This window comes from Euprymna scolopes, chromosome 34 (assembly GCF_053919585.1).
Source record: "Euprymna scolopes isolate OS-2025 chromosome 34, ASM5391958v1, whole genome shotgun sequence".
In the NCBI taxonomy this organism is placed as follows: domain Eukaryota; kingdom Metazoa; phylum Mollusca; class Cephalopoda; order Sepiida; family Sepiolidae; genus Euprymna; species Euprymna scolopes.
This window is the reverse complement of record NC_136515.1, coordinates 20,698,305-20,722,695: the sequence shown is the minus strand read 5'-3', so window position 1 is coordinate 20,722,695 and position 24,391 is coordinate 20,698,305. Positions and strand designations below refer to the sequence as shown.

The 24,391-nt window shown below is 35.3% G+C and overlaps 1 protein-coding gene and 1 pseudogene across 1 annotated transcript in view; both read right to left on the bottom strand.

Moving 5' to 3' along the window:
- LOC145259120 (uncharacterized) overlaps positions 1-24,391 on the bottom strand; it is a 38,584-nt gene that overhangs the window by 11,954 nt on the left and 2,239 nt on the right. The window lies entirely within an intron of this gene.
- On the bottom strand, positions 2,928-3,044 carry LOC145259419 (5S ribosomal RNA; annotated as a pseudogene).

Below are 24,391 nucleotides of genomic sequence, written 5' to 3'. Positions count from 1 at the left end.
TCAACCACCAGGTTACGGGTTGCCATCCACGGTCAACAAATGGCCCCACTGAGGGACTTTTACTCTGTGTGTGGGGGGGGGGAGCAGTTGGTGTATTCCAATGTCCCATCGACAGGGTCGAGAGTTTGTTCATATGCAAATAAAAATATGATTGATTAACAAAAAAATGAATAGGCAGAGTACACATAACTAAGGGAGTAGTTTTGATCATGTCAAGACAGGAGTTGTAATACTTTTTGAATACTTGACAGAAATAAAACTCTGTACAAATTAAAATGGGCCATGTATATATTAAACACCCCCAAAATAAGATACTAACAAATGTCACTATATATTCCAAATTAAATTTTAATTTCATCTACATACTATTAAAAAGTTTTTTGAGTTGGTCTGTTCATATGCAAATAGAACTATGATTGGTTGACAAAGAGTGATAGGCAGAGTATATGTTACTAAGGCAGTGGTTTTAAATTATGAAAACTTCAATTTTGGCCATTGAAGGATTTACAGTATCTGTTATGCAAATCCCAGAGTTCAGCCGCAGGTTTTCTTTTGGCACCAACGCCAACAGAGTCCAGACTATTATTGAAATGTTTTTTTCCTTGGCTGCAGTATGTTACGGGTCCTGTACAATTCTAAGAGGTTCACCCTCCTATACTTTGCCATCTCTCTTTGAGAAGCAGTTAGTTTATTGTTAATCGCCTGAGGTGCCTCTGCCGGAGAGTGCTGACAGGGCTGCCCAAGTATTTTTGCAGGCCAGTGTGTTCTTCCTATAGGGAGATGGTTCTCAATCTTACATTTTGACTCTTGTGTCACATCTCCCTGTTATGGGAGGAGAGAGGAGGAGATGGGTTGCATGTTTTGCACCTCTCATCTAAATCACACCAAGAGCACAGTTCTTTTTTCCTCACTAATTAACCAGTAAAAGTGTTGATCTGGGTTTTTTTTTTATCACCTTATGTCACATGATACAGCATAATCACGTTGACACATCAGTTCCCGTTAGATCAATAAAGTTAAGCAATGTTAAGCTTGGTCAGTACTAAAATGGGTGACCATTTGAGAATTCCAGGTGCTCTCTGCTTATCTCAACATTGTTTCCAGTTGTCCTGGACTTCTCCTTACCACTGGACCCAAGCAGTGCTGATTCAGGAGAAGTGTGGCTGGAGATTGTGCAACTCTTGCCTCACAATTTCATGCAGCTACCCTTATGGGGGGGTATCCATTGTCTTTTGAGACTGAACAGAAGCTTCTATGTCACATACCATGCTCTTATCACCTTGGTCGTCCCATCGTGCTATACATATCAATATGTACTTATTTATACTCGTGCCTGTTTCGGCATTCATCCTGGAGCAGTTGGTTTGACTCCATCCAGAGAATTTACTGCATCCCCAAACGAATGCTGATCAAGTGCAACAGTCCATCGCAGTAGTAAATAACATCCTCCTCTTAAACAAAAAACAAAAAAATTTTTCCAAATATTTGATCTGTTCTTTTTTTTTGCTCTAGATTAATATATATTATATATTATATATATATATATATAAAGAAGGGTATTCCAAAAGTAATGCCTCCTATTTCCAGCCAGAATAGATCAGATGGGATTAGAAATTGTACTGTTATGATAACTGAACTTATATGCATTCATGACGTGAAAGTTTCATCTCCCTGTTACAGATATTGATGGCGTGAGACTCTAAGAAAGAAATCTCTGTTATGGACATGCGTCAGAAGCAGAGATATTGAATTCCTGGCAAAAGTGCATTGAAAATGGTGGTGACTATGTAGAAAAATAAATTCTGGAGCACAAAAGGTCACTTGTTTTAATGGTACCCCTCCCGTTTTTGTAGCTCTTCAACTTTTTGCATATAAAAAAAAAAAAAAAAAAATAGGAGCCTTTACTTTTGAAATGACCCTCATATGACAAAATACATTCTGGATGCCCATGCACAGACACCGTTCATCGCTGGCAAAAGTGCATTGAGAATGATGACAATTATGTAGAAAAATAAATTCTGGAGCACAAAAGGTTGCTCATGTTAATGGTACCACTCCTGTTTTTGTAGCCCTTTAACTCTTGTAGTAAAAAAAAAAAAAAAAAAAAAAAAAAAAAAGCTTTAGTTTTGGAACCACCACACATCTATTATAAAAAGGAACCATATCTGTTTGTGGAACAACCTCTATCAAACTTCTGTCAATTTTAATCTACTGACTTGAAAATTGATATATTGGGTCTTCGGACCTCTGGAACAAAATCGATTTGCTTTTTAGCTGGAAAAATAGCTGCTAAGGAGTCAAAATTGAAAAACTGGAACTTGATAAGCATAGTTAGAATTTTCTGTGTCCCAAAACGAATGCTGACCAGCCACATGTTCCATCGCAGTAGTAGATGACATTGGTTCTTAATAAAATCCAATATTTTGATTTTTGCTCTAATAACGAAGCACCAACCTTTCTAACCACTAATTGGCATAGCTTTACCCTTTCTGAAAGTCCAATATTCAAACTCATCGGCTTAACATTTATAAAAAGCATAAATTAGAATAAATACATAGAAGATACTGCCAAATGTGGTAGGCTCCCTCTATCGGGTTACTAAACTTTCTCCCCTCGCCCTGCCAGTATTTTATGCACTCTAAAGCCATTATTTGTCCGTGCATGAAGTGGTATTGCCACATCTCAGCTGGTGTACTAGTCTTTCTCTCTTGGACAGGGATTAAAAAGGGTCTCTAATAGGTCCCACAAAAGGCTTCCTTCAGTCTTGACAGACTATGGATATCCACTGTAAGGGTGCCTGCGTGTGAAATTTTTGTGGCAACAGTTGCACAATCCCAAACCACACCTCTCCTGAGTCGATGTTGTTAAATACCAGTGGCAAGTGGCGGTTCAGGACGACTGGAAACAATGCCGAGATAAGCGGAAAGCATATACAGCACCTAAAATTCCCAAATGGTCACCCATCTGGTACTAGCCAGGCTCAACGTTGCTTAACTTCGGTGATCTGACGAAAACCGGTGTGTCAACGTGATTACCCCGTACAATAGGTCCCACGCTGTCTACCAAACTCCAGTCCTTGTCACATCATCACAGGTTTGCATCTGTGCTTGCTTTACAAGTACTTCTGGCAAACTTATTGCACTCGCACCTCCTCAATGTAAATGCACTCTAGTGTCAGCTAATTACTGTTCCAGCGACAAACTCCGTAGAGGTGATCGCCCAGAGTCAGCCTGGTATCCTGTTTCATCATTCTGAGCCAGGTTTCCAGCTGCCCTCTGCATTGTTTTTTTCCGACTCTAAGGAGGGGGCTGCTTCAATGGATTTGTGGATGAAGTCATCTGAGTGATGATGAAGAATGAAGATGTCTTGAGAGGAGAGTTTGTTGAGAGGACACGTTGCAACAAGAACGAACAGTGGCATTTAAGACAAATTGTTGCTAGCAAACATGAAGGATGCAATAGAAACAGCAATGATCAAACGCTACAAGCCTTCATAGATCGCTTGCTCTTATTGGCCAGGTTTAAAAGCCATGCAGTATAATGTCAATATGTAATGACTAGTGATGAGACGATTCCAATATTTTTCTCAATTCCGATACAATTCCCCGATTCCGATTCTTTATAGATATCTATAAATATTCAACCATAGAGTTATTATTTTTTCCTGATTACCAGAAAAACATGTTAAAGGTGCATATATTTTCTTAAAAATAAAAAACATGCTTATAGGAGAGGGGGATGAGCTATAGATTTTAGTTTTACTGGTAGTTTAAAAACAACAATTATTATTATAATTAGCCATGGAAACCTTTTAAAAAATATCTTAGTTAGCCCCGATGCTTGAACCTTCTTTATGATCTACAGACCCACCCTCAAACGGTTCGAATTCTTGCAATGCAGAGCCAACCCTCTTTTTCCTTAGTAGGAAAAGAAGCATGTTCTCAACACCGGAAGAAGGTCGCAGGTTGCAGCGACCAAAACGTTGTGCTAATAATACCCAAGATGAGAATAATAGTCTGATTAATTAACATAACACAAACATTCACATCCCATCTCAAAAATTCAGAATTCACATCCCATCTCAAAAATTCAGAATTCACATCCCATCTCAAAAATTCAGAATTGCAATTATTTATTATTTTATTATTATCACCAGCAATGGAAGATTTTGTTTTAAACAACATCAAATAAAAAATAAAAAAAGATAAGTAAAGGAATCGTTTTTAGCATCGGAAAATGGACACAAATTTTTTTGATTTCGATACAGATTCCAATCCTCCAAAAATTTTCAATTTTTCCGATTCCTGATTCTGTTTAATCGTCCCAAATAAGTATTACAAACCAGCAAATGTGCAAAAATAGATAAATACAAATTTCTTTCAATTTTAACGTCAAACAACTTATTTATTTTTTTTTACGGTTGGTAAAATTTGGAGATAAAATTATATACATGGATATAAAATCTTTGTGTACAATTCTTTTCATGCATCACGCTTTTTTCAAGGTTACTTGAAACTAGGTTACTATTTTCAATAACAAGTGATTTACGTTTTAATGGTTTTCAATTTCACGTTGATGATATTTTTTGACTGTGATAAAAGCAGCCTCGTCTTGAGAAATCAGGTCCACTTGTCAATATGATCGGCTTAATACAGTTTTTTACGTTGTCTTTTACAAAAAACATCCAAGTTGAAAACTTTAGTGAATGAGTTTTTTGCTTAATTATCAAATTGTTTTTACGATTTAAATCTAAGTTTTTTTATCAAAAATAATAGCTTGATCTCTAATGTGCTGTAAATCATATTAAGAATGTTCACTGTGTTAGCTGTTGAAATGAATCTTATATGAACAATGCAAGTTGTTCTTCTGTGTTGTTTTTGTATGTCAATAGATAATGGAGTTTTGCCCAATAGTTAGACTGGTTTGATCTAATAATTTTTGCTTCCATTATTATTAACTAGCAGGACCCGTTTACCGGCATTGCCCGGTGGAAGCCTCTCAAACCCCCACCCCTCGCAAAAAAATAAAGTATGATTGTTGATAAACTGCAGGTACTGTTTGAATCTTATAAAAGGAAATAAGGGAATGCATAAATCCGTATGGAATAATAAAATTAGGAAAAATGGTCCATTAGAATAAGAATAGAAAATATAAACAGATTTTTTAGAATTTAGGGATTCTCACTGTATACGAACCGTTTAGATTGATGGAAACTCCCCATGTTAAGAACGGCTATATCCGTATAACATATATCCGAGCAGAGCACCCACATCTTAGTTGAGGATGACAGATAAATAATTCTAAGTTTAACCGTGAAAAATCATAGGCAGCACACCCACCTGCAATTGATATGGTTGGTGACAGTGTTGATAGAAGAGAAGTGGATTTTTGTATCGCGCATGTGAGTACAAATCTGGCAGGCATTGAATCACAGTGCAGAATACATAAGCACTTGTCTGCACAAAATTTGAATGAGATTTTCATAATCAGGATAAATGAAAACCTGTAATGGTGGTCATTGTAACAAAAACTGTGGAGGTGGACGTAATGTAAAAATTACAATGACCACCAGTATAGGTTTTCATCTATCCTGATTATGAAAATCTCATAAAATAAAATTATTAATTCTTTTATTTTTTCTATGCGTACTTGAATAAAATTCACTGAAAATGAAATAAATAAATAACATGACGCCATTGGTCAAATAATACAACAAATAAGTAATAAACAAAAATTATGTGATCTTGGCACAAAGGCCAAGGAACGGAGAGCTCCCAAAACTTTCAATCTTTTAAATTAACTGAAAATTTGCTAAGAATTTTAAAAAGCCATGAATTGTTATTTGACAGTTTAAAGGCTTTCAATATTTCATTCATTTTTTGTAAACAATGCAATTTTAATCGTTTGTTAATAGTTACTTCGTGGCGCCTTTAAACTGTTGAATAAACAGTCCTGGCTTTAAAATTCTTAGCAAATTGTCATAATAAATGTAAAGTTTGTTTCATTTTGTTTTCAATTTCCCATTCAATGTTTAGGTTTTATGGATGCGGACGATTATTTTTAGTGATGATTTGGCAATGGTAATCCAATATTAAATGAGAATTAGCTAAGAATATTAAAGCTGTGAATTTTTATTCAACAGTTTAAAGGCTTTACCTATTTCGTTTCTTTTGTGTAAACAAAAAAATTTCAATTGATAGTTAAAAGTTACAAGCATATACGGAGAAGACTGTGCGTGCATACAAATTATTTTACTTGCGCAAGTTAGTTCCATGAAATAAGGCTATCACTAGTTAACTGACTGTTTATGAGCGGTTAGTAGTTTTTCATATTTTTTAGCACGCTAGTGTGTCATGCAGATAGTGACAGAAGTGTAGATAATCGATGTAGGAAAATTGGATCATATTTATGCAAGTTTTTATCTGTGAATGTCTGCGGTGTTATATGAAGTTAGCAATATCTAAATGTCTGTTTCTGAATGATTAATAATCTGTAAATGTTGGTCGTTTTAATGTTAATATCTTCTGTGGAGGGTGATGCCATGTTTGTCAAACTTTAGAAACGTTCGTTAATGTAGGAATTTGTTTCATTCTAGAAATTGAGAATTTCCGGTCTCAGTCAATCGTGAAAGTTGGAACATTGTCGGGGAGAAGTTAGTCATTTTAATGTTGAAATCGGAAGGAATATATTATGTCTATGTATGTGATCTTGCAGTTACAAAGAGTGTAATTGCAATGTAGTAGAAAAATGCAGAATCATACCCGATGACAACTGGTAGCAGTGGTAGAACTAAATATATAGAGAGAAAAGTAAGGACTTCTTCTGCTTGTAATGTTGCAATTGTGATGGTGGTTCTCCATGGATGGAATCTAGCATTTTAATATCACGACTGAATGTTATTGTAACGGCGTGCAAAAGTTACATAAGATGGTGGGTAATAGTTTAGACATAATAAATTTATATGTGGCATCTGTTATTGCAAACCTATAGTAATTTGGTCCAGAGGGAAATTTCTGCAATCAAAATATTATATACAGAATTTTATTATTACCATCATCAGTGGAAAATTTTGTTTTAAACAATATCAAATAAAAATAAAAAAAGATAAGTAAAGGAATCGTTTTTAGCATCGGAAAATAGACACAAATTTTTTTGATTTCGATACAGATTCCAATCCTCCAAAAATTTTCAATTTTTCAAATTCCTGATTCTGTTTAATCGTCCCAAATACGCAAGTCTTACAAACCAGCGAATGTGCAAAAATAGATAAATACAAATTTCTTTCAATTTTAACGTCAAACAACTTATTCATTTTTTTTACGGTTGGTAAAATTTGGAGATAAAGTTATATACATGGATATAAAATCTTTGTGTACAATTCTTTTCATGCATCACGCTTTTTTCAAGGTTACTTGAAACTAGGTTACTATTTTCGATAACAAGTGATTTATATTTTAATGGTTTTCAATTTCATGTTGATATTTTTTGACTGTGAATAAAAACAGTTTCGTCTTAAGAAATTGGGTCCACTTGTCAATATGCTCGACTTAATACAGTTTTTAACGTTGTCTTTTACAAAAAACATCCAAGTTGAAAATTTTAGTGAATGAGTTTTTTGCTTGATTATCAAATTGTTTTTACACGATTTAAATCTAAGTTTTTTATGAAAAAATAATAGCTTGATCTCTAATGCGCTGTAAATCATATTAAGAATGTTCAATATGTTAGCTGTTGAAATGAATCTTATATGAACGATTCAAGTTGTTCTTCTGTGTTGTCCTTGTATGCCAATAGATAATGGAGTTTTGCCCAATATTTAGACTGGTTTGATCTAATAGTTTTTGCTTCCATTATTATTAACTAGAAGGGAGACCCGACGTTGCCCGGGATTGACTGATGATCAACAAATATTTCACACTTCCATATTTTTATTGTCATCGTAATTAGTGACATCAACGATTTTTCAATCAAATTGATTGATTGCCTGCTCTAGTTGGGGACTCAGTAAAAGGAAGCTTCAGATGCCTTCCCACAGTGACAGTCCACAATACATTGTAGTTTACATTGCACCGTAGAGAACCTACTGTTGATTTTATAAAATTATTTTTATATGGCTTGAAATTAATGCAATTGTGTTTTAAACAGAAACATTAATTTCAAACGCACACTTATCATATAAAAAAACCTACTGTTGGTTTTATATGTTGGACCTTTTGGCTTGCGTGATAATACACTCAAATACACTTGTGATGTTAAGCTCTATAAGGCGTTAACTTATTTCGATTATCGATATTTATCGAAGACATTCGGATACAAAATCTATCTAAGCACATAAAATACCTTCGGGTGAAATTTCATAAAAATCAGCCCAGACGTTTTAGAGTCCATAGAGAACAAACTGAAACACACAAACATCCTTTTATACAGGGTGGAACAATAAAACTGTCGCCCTAGAAAAGACATGATTCCATTTCCGTTTGATGAAAACTGGTTTTATTTTTTTGTTGCAGGACATCTACTAGTTGGCCAGTTGTGTATAAATCCCAAAAGCAATAGGAACCTTCTATCATGTCTCAAAGTGCCACAATATTCCAGGAGCAAAATTGGAGATTGGGATGTTCTCTACCGATCCAAGTTATCACAACAGGACCATTGCCAGCACTCTCAAAATGCAAATCCGAACGGTTTAATGCTTGAGGACACAGCTCAACAAAATTTCCAGACACAGTTATGGTTTTTGGTGTGGTTTCAAGTGAGGGCCAGATCATGCCACCTCACATCTTCGAAGTCGACTTGAATGTCAACACCAAAGTGTACCTGGATGTGTGGTGATCCCTTGGTGCAATCAGGTGGCCGCTGACAGACTCTGGGTGTGGTAGTAGGACTTGGCACCAGCCCACAAGTCCAAAGAGACCCAGGCTTGGCTTCAGAAGGTCTGCTACAACTTTGTACCCTCCTCTCACTGCCCCCCCCCTCTTTGATCTGAACCCGCTGGACTACTTTGTTTGGTCATACGTCGAGAACATCACAAACATGACCTCCCACAACAAAGCCAGTCTGATCGCTGCTGAGTATTCGCCAAGCTCCTACCGGCGCTTGTAAAAGGCATGCTCTCAGTTCTGGACCCGTATTAAGGCAGTGATTGAAACTAAAGGCGGCTACATTGACTAGATGTTAACTCTACTACATAATCAAGCTACCTGAATTGATGCTTCCAATAAAAGTTATAAAATAAAGCTGTAGTGTTGTTTTCTTTAGAGTGACAAATTTATCGTTCCACTCTGTAATGATGCATAATGGTGAAACTTGTTTACATTGGACTTGAAATATAATAGTAGAGATAGAGTTTTTCATTTAGCTGAAGATGATATTACATTTGTATGTTTGTTTTTTTTCCATTTGTTTGAACCCAGTATTTTTAGTTACTGACTAAAAAAATTGACTTCTAGATCAATAGCAGACAAGACAGCAAATATTTTAATTTCCAACAAACTTGGAACATAATTTAGCAGATAACTGAGTTAGCAAAATAAACTTGATATCATTGTTTTGCAAAGATTTATGTGTTCCAATTAAAAGATTTTAGATAGAACAAGTGAAGCATGTATGGTTCCCCGTGACTGCACAGTGAACGAGACATAAAAAAATGACTAAGTTCAGCATTGCCCCCCCCCTCCCGTCCATTTAACCCCAAAAGTTCCCAGGGGACATCAAATCCTGGTGAAAATGAACAAACGGTGCAGTTTTAGGCCTTAACATATGTAAATTTGAGTTCTGCACAATGCAAAAAAAGAAATGACCAAGTCTATCATTTGCCCCCCCCCCATTTAGCCCCCAAAATCTCCAAGGCCTTAACATATTGAGTTCAGCACCATGCAAAACTGCTAAATAGACATACACAGAAAATTTTGGACAAATAATGTAAAATAGTCCCAAAAATGGAGTGTTTTTATTAGCTCTAAAAGAACCCCTGGAGCATACCCAAGAGTTATCGCAAAGTATAGACAAAGAAAATTATATAGAAATCAGTTAGCTATAACTTTTCAGAAAGTTTTATAAAAATCCAAGGCATCAATTGTTTTTAATAAGCACAAAAGTGTTAATTTTAGCCATTTTTACCCAAAGGCATCTCCGGTGGAGGGGGGGGGGGAAGAGGGGCAATTGGAATTTTTCCGGAAAATCTGTTCTGTTACATTTTTACTCATATCATGTTTAATGTTTGTGCAAAATTTCAAAATATTCCAAATCGTAGTTATTGAGAAAAGTGCGGACAGATGAACGAACAAGAGTGAATTTACAGGTCCACCCTTCTTTTGTCAGGGGCCAAATAAAAGTAAACTTTGGGTTTCAGATACCTAGTTAAATGGTGAAATTACAGTATTATTTATGTATGCAATTCATATTAAGAAGATTCAATGTGTTAGCTGTTGAAATGAATCCTATATGAACGGTCAAAGTTGTGTTTCTGTATTAGTCTTGTACTTTTTTTTTTTCTCAAGAGGTAATGGAGTTTTGCCCAATGTTTAGTTTGGTTTTCATCTAATAATTATTGCTTCTGTTATCATATTATTATTGTAGACATGATCCTTTTTAGTAAGTATGCATGCAACAGCCCTGCTGTTTTTTAACAGCGTCGGCAACCACAGTTCTCAGGAGGGCAAGTAACGACGATAAATTTCCATTGTTTTCCGTCTTGATTTGGGGGTGTATCTCCCGCTGTGAGTTAAACATGCCCTAAGATTCCAATCTTGAAATTTCTATGACTCAGCGCGGTACATACAGCACTTAGCCTTCTCAAATGGTTATCAATCTAGTACTAGCCAGGCTCATCGATGCTTAACTTTGGTGATATGGTGAGAACTGGTGTGTCAACGTGATTGTGGCATATACTTTAGTAAGTATGTATCTATATATATCTATAAAAGTGAAATTGTCTGTGTGTGTACATTTCCCTACCAAACTACTCTGTCAATTTTCAGTCTACAGACTCGAGATTTGACATAAGGGGTATTGAGATTTGGGAAAATCTTTTTAATCCGTTTTCGGACAGAAATTTGGCTATCAAGGGTTTAAAGTTCAACGATTTGACCGTGACGAGTGTTTTTTGAACATTTTTACTTTGGCAAATAATACAGAATGATTATACATTTGCCAAGATCTATGTGATCACGTTGAAAGGTTTCACATGGAATGAAAATAAACTTTAGGTTTCGGATGGCTAGTTAAATGATGAAATTACCGTATTATTTACGCATGGGCTGCATGTTTGAGATACCCAATCTCAATTAGACCAAGGCACCTCTACCCTCTAGTAACCAACATTGTCTTTATAACCTTGGTGTGCTTCTTTTTTGTTTTGCCTTGCATAGTGTCTTTTTCACCTCAGTTGACCTATTCTGCTGTATTCGTCAATATGTCACATGAGACGTATATGCATTCATTCATGCAGAGAAACCTTCGCACATTGAACAAACGAGTATGAAAAAAATAAATGTTGCATGTCAATAACAACTTGGGTGAACGAACGCTGACTAAAAATTATGTAATAAGAATTACACAAAATGGTTGCATCACAAGTGATTTTGTTATGTAGATTTAAAAGTAAGAAACAAAATAAAAAAATAAAAACATGAATAATCTTTTTTAAATAGGTGAGAGAAAGCAATTTACAAAGATAGTAGCTCCAAAGGACCATATATAGATTAAGTACCCTCAGCAATCCAAAACTGAGTTGTAATTTCATCTATATATTACTAGCCTGAATGCTCGGCGTTGTCCAGGTGTTTGGAGTTGTGTGCTGAGCACAAAAAAAAAAAAAAAAAAAAAAAAAAAAAGTGTTAGTAGGCAGGCAGGCTTGAACCCGTGACGTGAAGGCGGAAAAGAAAGTGAAAGAAAATCTGACGTCTTAGCCGATGTCTCCATGATGCAACTGGAAGTCAAAAGCATTGAAATTAATCAAAGTCAATCCAACGGCGACGATGACTTACTAAAATATCGGGGAGGAAAAAAAAAAAAAAAAAAAAAAAAAAAATTGACCCCCCTCCTTGTACAAAACGGCTTCTAAATGATACCGATCTTGTCAGGATCTGTCGCCTTTATCGAAAGTTTTTGCGAGGCATGCAAACATACATACATACATTTGAACAGACAGGTGAGATTTATAGATTAAGTCAAATGTTTTTCGAGTTTGTCTGTTTGTATGCAAATAAAAACAGAATTGGTTGATAAAAAAAAGAATAGGCAGAGTACACATTACTAAGGCAGTAGGTTTTCATGATGTCAATATCAGAGTTGGAATTCTAGCTAGACGAGATTCTGCTGTGAATGTTTTATAGAAGAGAACCACAGATTGGAGCTCAGTCGAGAAACTGCCATGAAAGCAAACATCTTTTTTACGAGTTAAACATGTTGTATTCATTCTTGTAGAGATATCTCTGTCCAAAAAATATAATAAACAATGGAAAAATAAATATTGCATGTCAATAGTAATTTGAGTGGACAGACGCAAGCATAACTATGAAATAAAAATAACACAAAATGCTGCAGCACGATTCATTTTTTGGATTTAAAAGAATCGAAAACAATTAAAAACACACAATACTTGAGAGAACCCAATTTACAAACACAATGACTTCATTAAAATAGAAATAAATCTACACAAACCAAAAGAACCATATATAGAATAAGCACCCCCAGATATTCCAAAGTAAATTTTAATTTCATGTATATATTATAAAAAAAAAAAAATTAAAAAAATCAGTGTTTTGGGAGTTTGCTTGTTCATATTTGTGAGGGGCAATTAATCAGGATCGGAATCAGAAAAATCAGAACTCTTTGGAGTATCAGAATTGGAAAAATTTGTGCCTATTTTCTGATGCCGAAAACGATTCCTTAATTATCTTTTTTTTTTAATTTAATTTTGTTTAAAACAAAACCTTCCACTGCTGATAGTAATAATAAAATAATAAATATTTATTGATTTTAATCTACCAGCAAAACTAAAATCTATAGATTACCTCCACAAGTGTGTTTTACGTTTGAGAAAATATATGCACATTTAAGGTAATCAGGAAAAAGTAACTTTACAGTTAAATATTTAGTGATTTAAAAAGAATTGGAATCAGGAATTTAGTATGGAATCGGTAATTGTATCAGAATCGTCCCATCACTAGTTCATATGCAAATAAAAACATGATTGATTGACAAAAAAAAAAAGGGAGTAGGCAGAGTACACATTACTAAGTGAGTAGTTTTGATGATGTCAATATCAAAGTTAAAAATACATTGACAGAAACAAATTTACAAATGCAATAGCTCCATTAAAATAGAAATGAATGTACAGATTAAAAGAACCATGTATACATTAAGCACCCCAGAATGAGGTGCTAACAAATGTCATTGGATTTTACTAATTTGGAAATGCAGTGCTGAATGGAGTTCCTAAACTTTTAATATCTATTAATAGCCCATGCGTAAACAAAGATAAAACAACACAATCAAACAGTGTCCACTCTCTCCCACCAATAAAAATACCGAACATGAACATGCACAACACTGTATGTTTAGTGAAGTGCACATGGTCAAAAGTTTAATGAAGTGCACATGGTCAAAAGTTTAGTGAAGTGCACATGGTCAAAAGTTTAGTGAAGTGCACATGGTCAAAAGTTTATGCTGACATGTGTTGAACAACTTTAAGAAACGGATTTCCAAACTAACCTATCGCTGACCAGGTCTATATTTATCTTTCTTTTTCTCTGGTCCATTTTTATTACTTTTTCCCAAATTGGTTAGAAATGGTAAAAGTCATTGGAATCGTCAATTTTCTTGTAATTATCCACTTGCTTCATGCTATGCTATCACCAAGGCAACACAACTCTGACAACCTCATTAGCTTCATCATCCAGATTTATTTTTTTTCATTTTCACCTCAAACAAGGCACAGTTGCCACTTTGATGTAGGGGGCTACTATCAGGGACATAAGTTGCAAGGATACTATGTAAGGAGTTATGCAGCAAGATGTCTGTTCACATTATACTTGAACTTCTGCATGTCAGTACACTTGGGAAAGCAGAATCCTGGATGGGGGTTTCAAAGTCTAGCAGTTCTGGGGAAGAAACTATTGGAGTAGAAGGCTTTCTTACATTTTGGGATCTCTACTGTGAAGGGGTGGGACTTTGCTGCTTGTCGGGTTTGTTGGGGGTATTTACGGCGACAGGGGTACAAGGGCTTGTAGCTTGTCAGAGCATTCACCACTAAAATACTTGCAGAACAGGCAGAGGGACACAACATTTCGTCGATGAGACAGAGGTTGAAGCTTAGATGACAGCTGAGGACCTATCAGGTTGGTGACTCTTTTGAACCCTATCCAAGAGTGAGAGACTAGCAGCAGATGCACCAGCCCAAATGTGACAACAATACTCCATACATGGGCGAATGGTGGCCTTATAGAGGTACAGGATACTTTCAGGTGTAAGTAGCTTTCTAGCACGGTAGAGAGAGCCCACCTTCCTCGCAGTAGCCCTGGTAATGCTCTCAATGTATCTGTTCCAACTCATGTTCCCTGTGAACATTAGATATCATTTTTTTCTGTCAGAGTTTTCATCCATCTGTTGTTTTACACTTTTTCTATGAAAAAGAAGGACCATGGCACTTGCACTTGGGGTATGGTGGTCAGTTTGAGGAACAGGTATGATTCCATATTTATGAAATATCTGAAATGCTGTGAGTGAACAAGTGCAACATTAGATAGTGAGGTTGAACAAGGGTAAAGCAATACATTGCTGCACGATAAGCGTCTACTTCTTAGATATCGTCAGTTTTATATTAAAGTGATAAGACTACTTTATAGCTAATAAAAATTGACTTGAAAGATGGAAAGGCATAGCTGATAGTTTCTTTGGTGCAAAGGAGTTTGAGAGAGAGAGAGAGAGAGAAACAAAGAAAAATGAAAAAGAGAAAGAAAGATATGGCTTAAGAGAGAGAGAGAGAGAGAGAGAGAGAGAGAGAGAAAAGAGATTCAGAAGAGGTAAAAAAAAAAGAGAAAGCCAATGAAAGGGAAGAAGTAATCTTCAAATAATAAACGAGGAAATGCTAATCTCAAAGAGATGGTGGTCAGAATTGAGGTTCCATGAAAAACATTGTGTTTGGCAAACGGAGAGGAGATTTGCTTGCTGAGCGTTCAAGAGCACACACCTCCCCAAAAGAACTAAGTTGAAAAGCTCTTCCTCCCCTGGCTGAGATGCTGTCTGAACGAACCTAAGTTGAAAAGATCCTGCATTTTAAAACTGTTAAGAACCCAAAAAATTAACTTTCCTTTGCACTAAGTGTACCTTGAAATATCTTATAAATAATTATTCTTGGTTATAAGAAAAGGATTTCTGAGTTATTTGTCTCGATTTGAAAATCCAATTATTTACAGAGCCAATACCACAGCAGGCATTTTTCAAAGTACCTACGAGAAGGACTCAAACCTCAGCATCTGACGATGAACAACCAGCCATCGTGCCGAAGGTATTGCCAGATAGACTTCAAGTTATGCGCATTGGTGCGCTCTGAGCACCAGAGCGGTAGTTAAGTGTCTGGTTGTATTTTGAAGGGGCCATCACTAGACAAAGATAAAAGTGTAGCCATGGGGACTTAGGGTTAGCCATTGCATTTAAGGACTGGAGACATCCTTGTTACACCAATTGGTCCCGTGAGGCAGGATTAGCCAAACAAACTACCCTGCCGGGTACATGCTCATGTGTTTATGGGTCGATCCCCATGACTTGTGGTACATTCAAACAAATAACTACTGCTTGAACTTCATGAAACTTTTGATCTACATTAAAATCTTATATAATTCTTCCCAAGAATCCTATTTTTATTTTCTTATAATTTCTATGTTCTTATCTGCAGATATCCTTATAAATTCTTGGGATAATACTCTGAGTCAAGTGAATTTTGTCATAAATATAAATGACAATTTATGACCAATATTATCGGTCGTCATGAAGTCAACTCGTTTGACATTTTTTATTTGATCATTTTTTTATCGATATCTGATAAGATCATGTTATAAATTAAGATAACAATTAAATTCCGTTTTTTTTTCTTATTGATTTTTATTACTTTCTACATAGTTTTTTTTTTTTTTTCACTTTATTGTTTGTAAGTTTAACTAAGGCAAACAGCTATCAATTGTGTGTGTGTGTCTTTTAGTATTGAAATGATTAATTGAAATTGGGAATAAAAAAAAAAAAAAAAAAAAAAAATCGGAACATTTGGGATATCAGAATCGGTATCAGAATTGGAAAAATGTATGTCTATTTTCTGATGCTTAAAACAATTCTTTTTATTTCTTTGTTTTTTGTTTAAAACTTTTATTTTCCACGGCTCGTATTAATGATGAGATTATAAATATTTACCAATTTTAAACTACCAGTAAAACTAGAATCTATAGGTCACACCCATCAAAAACCCATGTGAACATTTGCAAAAATATATACACATTACATGGGTTTTTGTGGTAATCCGAGCCTTTTCCCCCCCCCAAAAAAAAAACAAACAAAAAAAAAAACAAACAAACAAAAAAAAACACAGCTCTATATTTAGAAATTTAAAAAAAATCAGAATCGATAATTGAAACAGAATTGATGGATTTATTTTCCAAAAGATGTCAGGAATCTGCATGCATTTTAATCAAGGAGATACCTATAACAGGCCTGTCAGCCATGCAACTCAGGTTCATCATTTGAGACGAGCATGTGGAGAACCTAAAGTAATATGAAATATTAATTACTGAGATCATTTTAAAACAAAAACATGTTCATAAAATCCAGTAATTAGTTAATTTAAGGAGAGTAGAAAGTCGATCTTGGCTTTACTTTCGGCAACCTCGTAACTTTTGTGTTTTCCTTATTTTATCTTTTACTCCTCACATTTTATGATCGATGTTTCTGACAAAAGGGGGAGAATTGCTGTTTTATGAGTTGGAATCTATCCATCTAACACTTATTGTTTGCTGATTTTTGATCTTGAAGTACAATTTGTTTTATTCTTTTTTTACTTTTAAATGGCCTTGTCTGGAGCGATTTCTATCAAAAAAATTATATTGGAATCTGGGAAAAATATTGGAATCCTCCCATCACTCTATCAAATGGTTTGTGTAAGAATGAAAATTCCAAGTTTTAATTTCATACTAGTGAAATTAACATTTAAAAGCAAAACAAAATATCAAACATTTCCTTGGTCGTCTTAAACCAAGGAAACCTAAATCTATATCATATTTCGCTTAGTCTGTCTGTCTATCTGTCTGTTCCACTTTTTCTTGAAAGATACATAGTTGATCTGGCTGAAATTTTGCATTGACCTTTGTTATGATAAGGTGCAATGAACTAAGTATTATGGTATCCATTCGATGCACAGTTAGAAATTAACAAAGATTAATATCTAATGTAATGCAAAAAATAAGCACAAATTTAACCATATTCAATCATAAATTTGGCATAAAGAACTCATTTTAAGTCAACAGGCTATAACTTTTACAGGCTAAAAAATAATCTAATTTTACCATAATCCTTCCCATAATGCACTTTGTCTTCAAGAATGTGGCATTAAAAGTTTAATTTACTTACATTTAATCTTTTGGGATGTTTGACAATGTGGAGACACTAGCGACAAGGCCCTAACCACACACACACACACACACACACACACACACACACACACACACAATTTCTATATTCTCTTTCTTATTATGTATAAACTGTGCACTGTGGCTCTAAACCTTTGCTGTGCAGCACATTTTTTGCTGACAGACGTTGCAATGCTAGATGCTTGGTCAGAGAAAGAGGGGGGGGGGGTAGAAAACTGAAAATATCTCTGGCCAGTCAGATCATCCAAGAGATATTCTCTTTGTTTAAAAAAATAAGTACCTAAATGAATTTGAATGGGATCGCGTTTGTGAGAAAAACAATATGCAGGGTTATTTGAAAATAAGCCCCAGGAATGGAGATAGTCTTAAACAGTCATCTTCAGTAGATGTCTGAAACAACTAACCTCAGGACAAATAAATAGTGACTAACAAAGGGCCAGAACTAGCTAAGAGTGAAGAGATCCCACGAGAATAGAAGAAGAGGAGGAAAGTAGGAGTTGAACATTTGAGGGGAGTTGGTTCAAGTGAGAGATACTGAGGAAATTTGTTACTGCATTTCTCTAACAAGGTTGGGTCCCTTTGAAGCTATCAGCCAAAAGACTTTCTAATGGGGTTTGTGTCTCAGTCTGGTCAAGCAAAGATTCAATTCTGCAAGTTTGTCATTCACTGAAGTAGATAGAGTACGGCGCAATCACGTTGACACACCGGTTCTCGCCAAATCACCGAAGTTAAGCAACGTTGAGCCTGGCCAGTACCAGATAGGTGACCATTTGGGAAGGCTAGGCGCTGTATGTACCTTCTGAGGTTAGCCTGGGGCTAGCACTCTCACGCCGTAAAAAGAACTCAGTCGCTACAAAAGCATCTACAAAGTTGTAGATGGCCTACGCCCCTTAGGGGCTCAAGACTATGGGGATGGGGGGGAAGTAGATGGGTACCATTTGTAAACTCAAAAAAATAATAAACATTTATTGATGATGACAATCTTCTGTCTAACAACTTGTACTTGTACTTGAAACGACATTCACCCTGGAGGAGTTGAGTCGGCTTCATGAAGATACACATCTCGTACCGCTGCGGCCCAAGCCCGGCGATCGGAGGCAAGATCCCGAGTGAGCAATAGCCAGTCACGTCTCCAACGAGACAGGCCATAGATGAGCGGGCCCGAAATAAGCTCAGCGTCGGCTTTGATAGTCCAGAGCCACGTTCTTAGCTGGCCACCGACACGTTTTTTTCCAGCCGGGTAGAGGACGTGGGGAGATAGTCTAACAAGACAATGGCATTCAGCATCTAATCTGGTGTACTTCAGCATCCGCTTTGGCTATACACTTCAAATCTGGAGTTGGCTCTCCGGATGCAGGCCTGGGCGAGTGATAAGGAGACCTAGGTTTACCCAGTTACCAGGGTACCCTCTCGGCGTTGCAGACAAAGGCAAGCCAATATGGTTGGAGCCAACGCAGCTGTAAGAGTTGCAGGAAAAACGTTGCAGTGCTTCAGGACTATCGGGACTGCAAACCAGATTTTTTGTCGGTGTTTACTCCCTTAGCTTTTCGCAAAGCATCCACAAGGCAGCGGACCTATTTACCCGTAGCTGATGAAAATTTGAAAATATTGATCTGTTGTTTATAAACTGCTTTTGATTAGTGTGAGGACTCTTCATTGCAGCATTGACAAAGCCGACAACGACTTTAGCCCAGAACTATGTGCAAGACGATCACAGTAGAGGAGTGCATTCATGCATCTTCACAGTGGCTTCCTGATCCCAACCAACAACAATAGAATTCTAGAAACGGTCCACAAGAAGATGAAGAATCGTGATAATCATCACCGTAAGTTTTATGTCCGTTTTAAATTTAAAAATGGATTTACATTTTTTTTTTGAAGATTTTTTTTTTAATTATTGGAATTCTTTGAGATGAGTAATTTGTGTATTTATTTATTTATTTGCGGACTGTTATCCTCATTCTTATAATTGTTGTTTCACAACGTTTCGGCCAACTGTTCCTTTGGCCTTCGTCAGGTGGTAAACCGCGATGGGATAGGAATACTGAATCCCTTAAGATACCATTCAAATCTCCATGAAGAAGTTTTTCTCATGGAGGCCAATTTAGGTCATTTTTTCAAAGTAAGATTATATGGCTTTGTCGTACCATTTTTCAGGATCAAAATTTAATGGGGAATTTGAAAAAAAACTGTGAAAAATACAAAAGCTGGCCTAGTTTTAGAGATATTCTAGCATTTTCAAAGTGTCAGATCGTTAAATTGAAAATTAGTATTTTGACTGGTTTCCCAAACATAATAAATAATAGAAAGGTAGGCTCTCTCTACCGTGCTAGAAAACTACTAACACCCGAAAGTATCCTGTACCTCTATAAGGCCACCATTCGCCCATGTATGGAGTATTGCTGCCACATCTGGGCTGGTGCATCTGCTACTAGTCTCTCGCTCCTTGACAAGGTTCAAAAGAGAGTCGCAAACCTGATAGGCCCTGAACTGGCATCTAAGCTCCTCTGTCCCATCGACGAAATGTTGCATCCCTCTGCCTTTTCTACAAGTATTTTAGTGGTGAATGCTCTGACGAACTGCAATCACTTGTGCCCCCACGACGTGAGCACCCTCGACAAACCCGACAGGCTACTAGATCCCACCCCCACACAGTAGAGATCCCTAGATGTAAAAGATCTTTTTACTCCAATAGTTTCTTCCCCAGAACCGCAAGACTCTGGAATTCCATTCCAGGTCCCTGCTTCCCCAACAGTACTGACGTGCAGAAGTTCAAGTGTAACGTGAACCGACACCTTGCTGCCCAAATCCCTACATAGTACCCCAGTAGTTGTTGCCCCTGATAGTAGCCCCCTACACCAAAGTGGCAATTTGCCTTGTTTGGGGTGAAAATGTAATAAAAAAAAAAAAAAAAAAAAAAAAAAAAATCATAGTCCTTGTACTGTTTTTTTTTTATTAGGAACCTAAAATTGAAATTGAAAATAAGATACTTTTTTAAAGAGGCTAGAAGATTTACTGATTATTAAATTAAGAAATAACATGTATGAGATGTCAAACAATAAGTGACTTTACAAAGAAAAACTTTTAATCAAGCAATATATGACAATCTCATCCCAAAGGCAATGTTATACTGTTGCATGATATGCTTCGATTTTGCAGCCAGTGCAACATCACTTAAGTTTTCACCGAGTTCCTGGATACGATGAACAGGTATCTGGTTGTAGTTGTCCTTGCCAACCCATTTCACAATCAGTTTATCTCTGCCCCGAGAAGCGGTTTTGTAAGTGCCACTTAATTGATCCCATTGAACTGCATATTTGAATGTGAACGACCATCAAAATGGCTTTTTGATAATGTTGTACCACAACAAGAGCATGAAGTAAAGGAAACAACAATTCAACTCTTGTGTTCAATGCAGTAAAACAATTTAAAGTCATTATCGTAACAAATGTAGAATATGTCTAAGTATGTGTGGGAATTTCCCAGAGCTTCAATTCTGTGATTGTGTACTTTGGGTACATTGTTTTGGACATAACTCATGGGTTTTCTAGCATTTTTCTAGCATACACACCACGAAAAGTGCACTTTTTCAGAAAATTTGACCTGGATGATAAATTTCAATACAAATAAAAAAAATTGGCTCATAAATATTGTCATAAATACCGGTAAGAAACTTTTCTAGGAGTTGGATTTTTTATTTAGACTTATTTAGAGCCTGTGATTTAATTTATCAAAAAAAAAAAAAAAAAAAAAAAATTATTTTTGGCTTCAAAAGCCAACGTCCTCTACAAAATTCGACATCTTCATGTCGGTTTATCTTAGCAACTTAACACTACTTGTTATTCGAATTGAATAAACACTTTAAAATACGTTTAAACACTAAAAACTTAATCACGTAGGTAGAAGAATAACTTATCTTGCCTTTGATAACATTTATTTGTATATACTTATTTTTCCCCTTTTTTCGTTTGTTGTTTATTGTAAAATATACCCGTATGACCCCTCGACTAAAATCATTACCCCGCCAAAAGAAAATGAGATTAAAAGTGAGATTAAGAAAACTGAAAGACTTGGCGGAAAGAAGAAAAACACGTGAGAATTTAGAGTGGCGGATGATCAGTTCGTTCTTGATAATCTATTTCCATGCGATTTGGACTTTTTAGGGCAGTTAACCAAACCAGAGACTTAGTGGTAAAATAAATTAGTTAACTGCCCTAAAAAGTGTTCAAAATTGCCTGGACATGAGATCATTTATGTTAAATTTATATACAAAACTGATCTCCAACTCTAAATTCTAAAATATATATTTTTTTAATTCCTTTTTCTACCAATTTTTTCAAGCTGTTCTGTTCACTGAAACAGCTTGAAAAAATTGGTTCACACGTAATTGCCTACAAAATAGAATCTCACTTTTGGGGGAAGAAGGTAATTTAGTCTACAAATTTATCTAAATTAGTAATCGAAAAAAAAAAAAAATCCGCAAAATTCAAACATATGGATTAATTAAATTTTCACTGCTTGCAAAAGAAGACAAATTTGGCAGCCATTTTTGAAGCTAATCTCTTCAATATAACCACAACCAAAAGATTAAAACTACGTGTAATGATTCATTACCGCAATGAATGAATGAATGAATGAATGACGAGAAAATGACATCATTCTCCGTCATGATCGAAGTATTTTTTTAGCGTTTATATGGAAAACGTTTACAATAATTTAACAAAATAATGAACGCAATTAGAGAGAAAATAAAATTAAAAAAACACTTTTAAACACAATTAACCTTAATTTTATTTTATTTATTCATTTATATACATTTTAGCCGAGGAAAAACGGGCGTTTCTTTAGAATAACCTAGCTATAAAAAAAAAAAAAAAAATTAAAATAACGCCTTATTAAATCGTTTAGTATTTTAGTATTGCGACTTCGATAATCAAAATATATTAAAATCTAGCTGCATTTCAATAAGTATTTTTTTTACATATTTTTAATGTTTATTTGGTACATAAATTGATTATTATTCGGCCGAAACCATGCTTGGGGTCTGCCAAACTATGGCAGCACAAAACGCTCACTATGTTTAACGATGAAACAGAAAATAAGGTTAACGAAAAACGGTAAACCTAAAAAAATTAGTGAGCGCTTTCTTTGGGTTGCCGTAATTTAACCAATACGGCGGCACACAGACGTAATATTATCATGTCAAAAGGATATTTTTAAAAATTAAATAAAAAAACATTTGTTTATTATAAGTTTAGAGTAGGACACGAAAATATTGGAATATTCTTTAAAAATGTTACGACATAGCATCAGTAAAATGAAAAAGCACAATGTCAAAATAGTGACAGTTTCAGGCCACCGTAGTTTAAACATGGCGATACAGACAAGTATAATATCGTATTATTTTGTCTACTGTTCTCATCTTGGATGTTAGCGTGACACGGTAGCCACGATGTTGGTCTCACAACATTTCAGTCGATGCAACCTGCGACCTTCTTCATGTGCGTCTTGTCGTAAAAGATCGGAGGTTATATTGGCCAAAACGCTGCGAAAATAACATCCAACATGAGAACAGTAGTCCGATTAATATTACAAATTATCAATCCTTATCTAAAAAAAAAAAAAAAATACGAAACACATGTCATAAATACAATTTTAAATTAATTTTTAAAAGTACTTGCTCGTTATCAAAACATACCGAGGAGGACCTGAACGGCGCCTATATCGATTTTATGGTACTAGTGCACTTTTTGATCCGTGCTGAAATAATAACGTTATTATTTAAAAAGCCATTCTTAACATGGGAGGGAGGGTGTTTTGTACCTATTCTATTTTAACCTTACAATTGAATAATAATAATAAAAAAAAAAACATATCATAAAACTTTAATTAAACTTGGAAATCCGATTTAAAAAATAGCGCGGATCAGTAAGTGCACTGCAGTACTAGCACCGATTTTATAATCGAAGTATCCACCAAAAAATTATTTAAACAGTAACAAGGTTTTTTTCTGTAAACGTAATAAATTCGGTATTTTTATATAATCACTGAGTTTCTAATCAGATGTTTGCGTGTGTGTGTGTGTGGTTTTGCATTAAAAACCGTTGCAAATAAGTAAATAAATAGTTCGGTTTGTGCGTATACACTAACTCTAACGGCATACAAACATAAAATAAAAACGCTTTTGAAGACGGGAGTGATTCTATAAAAAATACTATTAAAAAACTCTAAGAATGATTCTTATTATTATATAATTAACATTCTCCGCCATATAAAATACACCGATTGACTATAGTTTATGATAATCGAAATATATACACACACACACAGATTATTCAGTAATAAGAAATTTGGTACTGTATGCAGAGAAGAAGGTACCGTGCTATTTTTTAAATGGTATTTTCAAGTTAAATTCAAGTTTTACGGCTATCATTTGTTTGTTAAATTGTTAGGTGAAAGTACAGATCCCCACCCATGTTAAGACTAGGTTTCTTAATAATAACGTTATTATTTTATCACGCTACATTCACTGTATATGTACAGATTTTTTTTCTATAGCGGGGTTATTGTATAGAATCACTGCCATCTCCAATCAGGTGTTTTTTGTGCGTTTTATGTTTTTATTTTGTGTGTGTGTGGGGGGGTGAAAACGATTTTGGCCTTGAAGACAGTCGTAAATGAGCAGCTTGATTATTACGTACCCTAACGGACTGAATTACAAAAAAAAAAAAAAAAAAAAAAAAACGGTTTGGACCG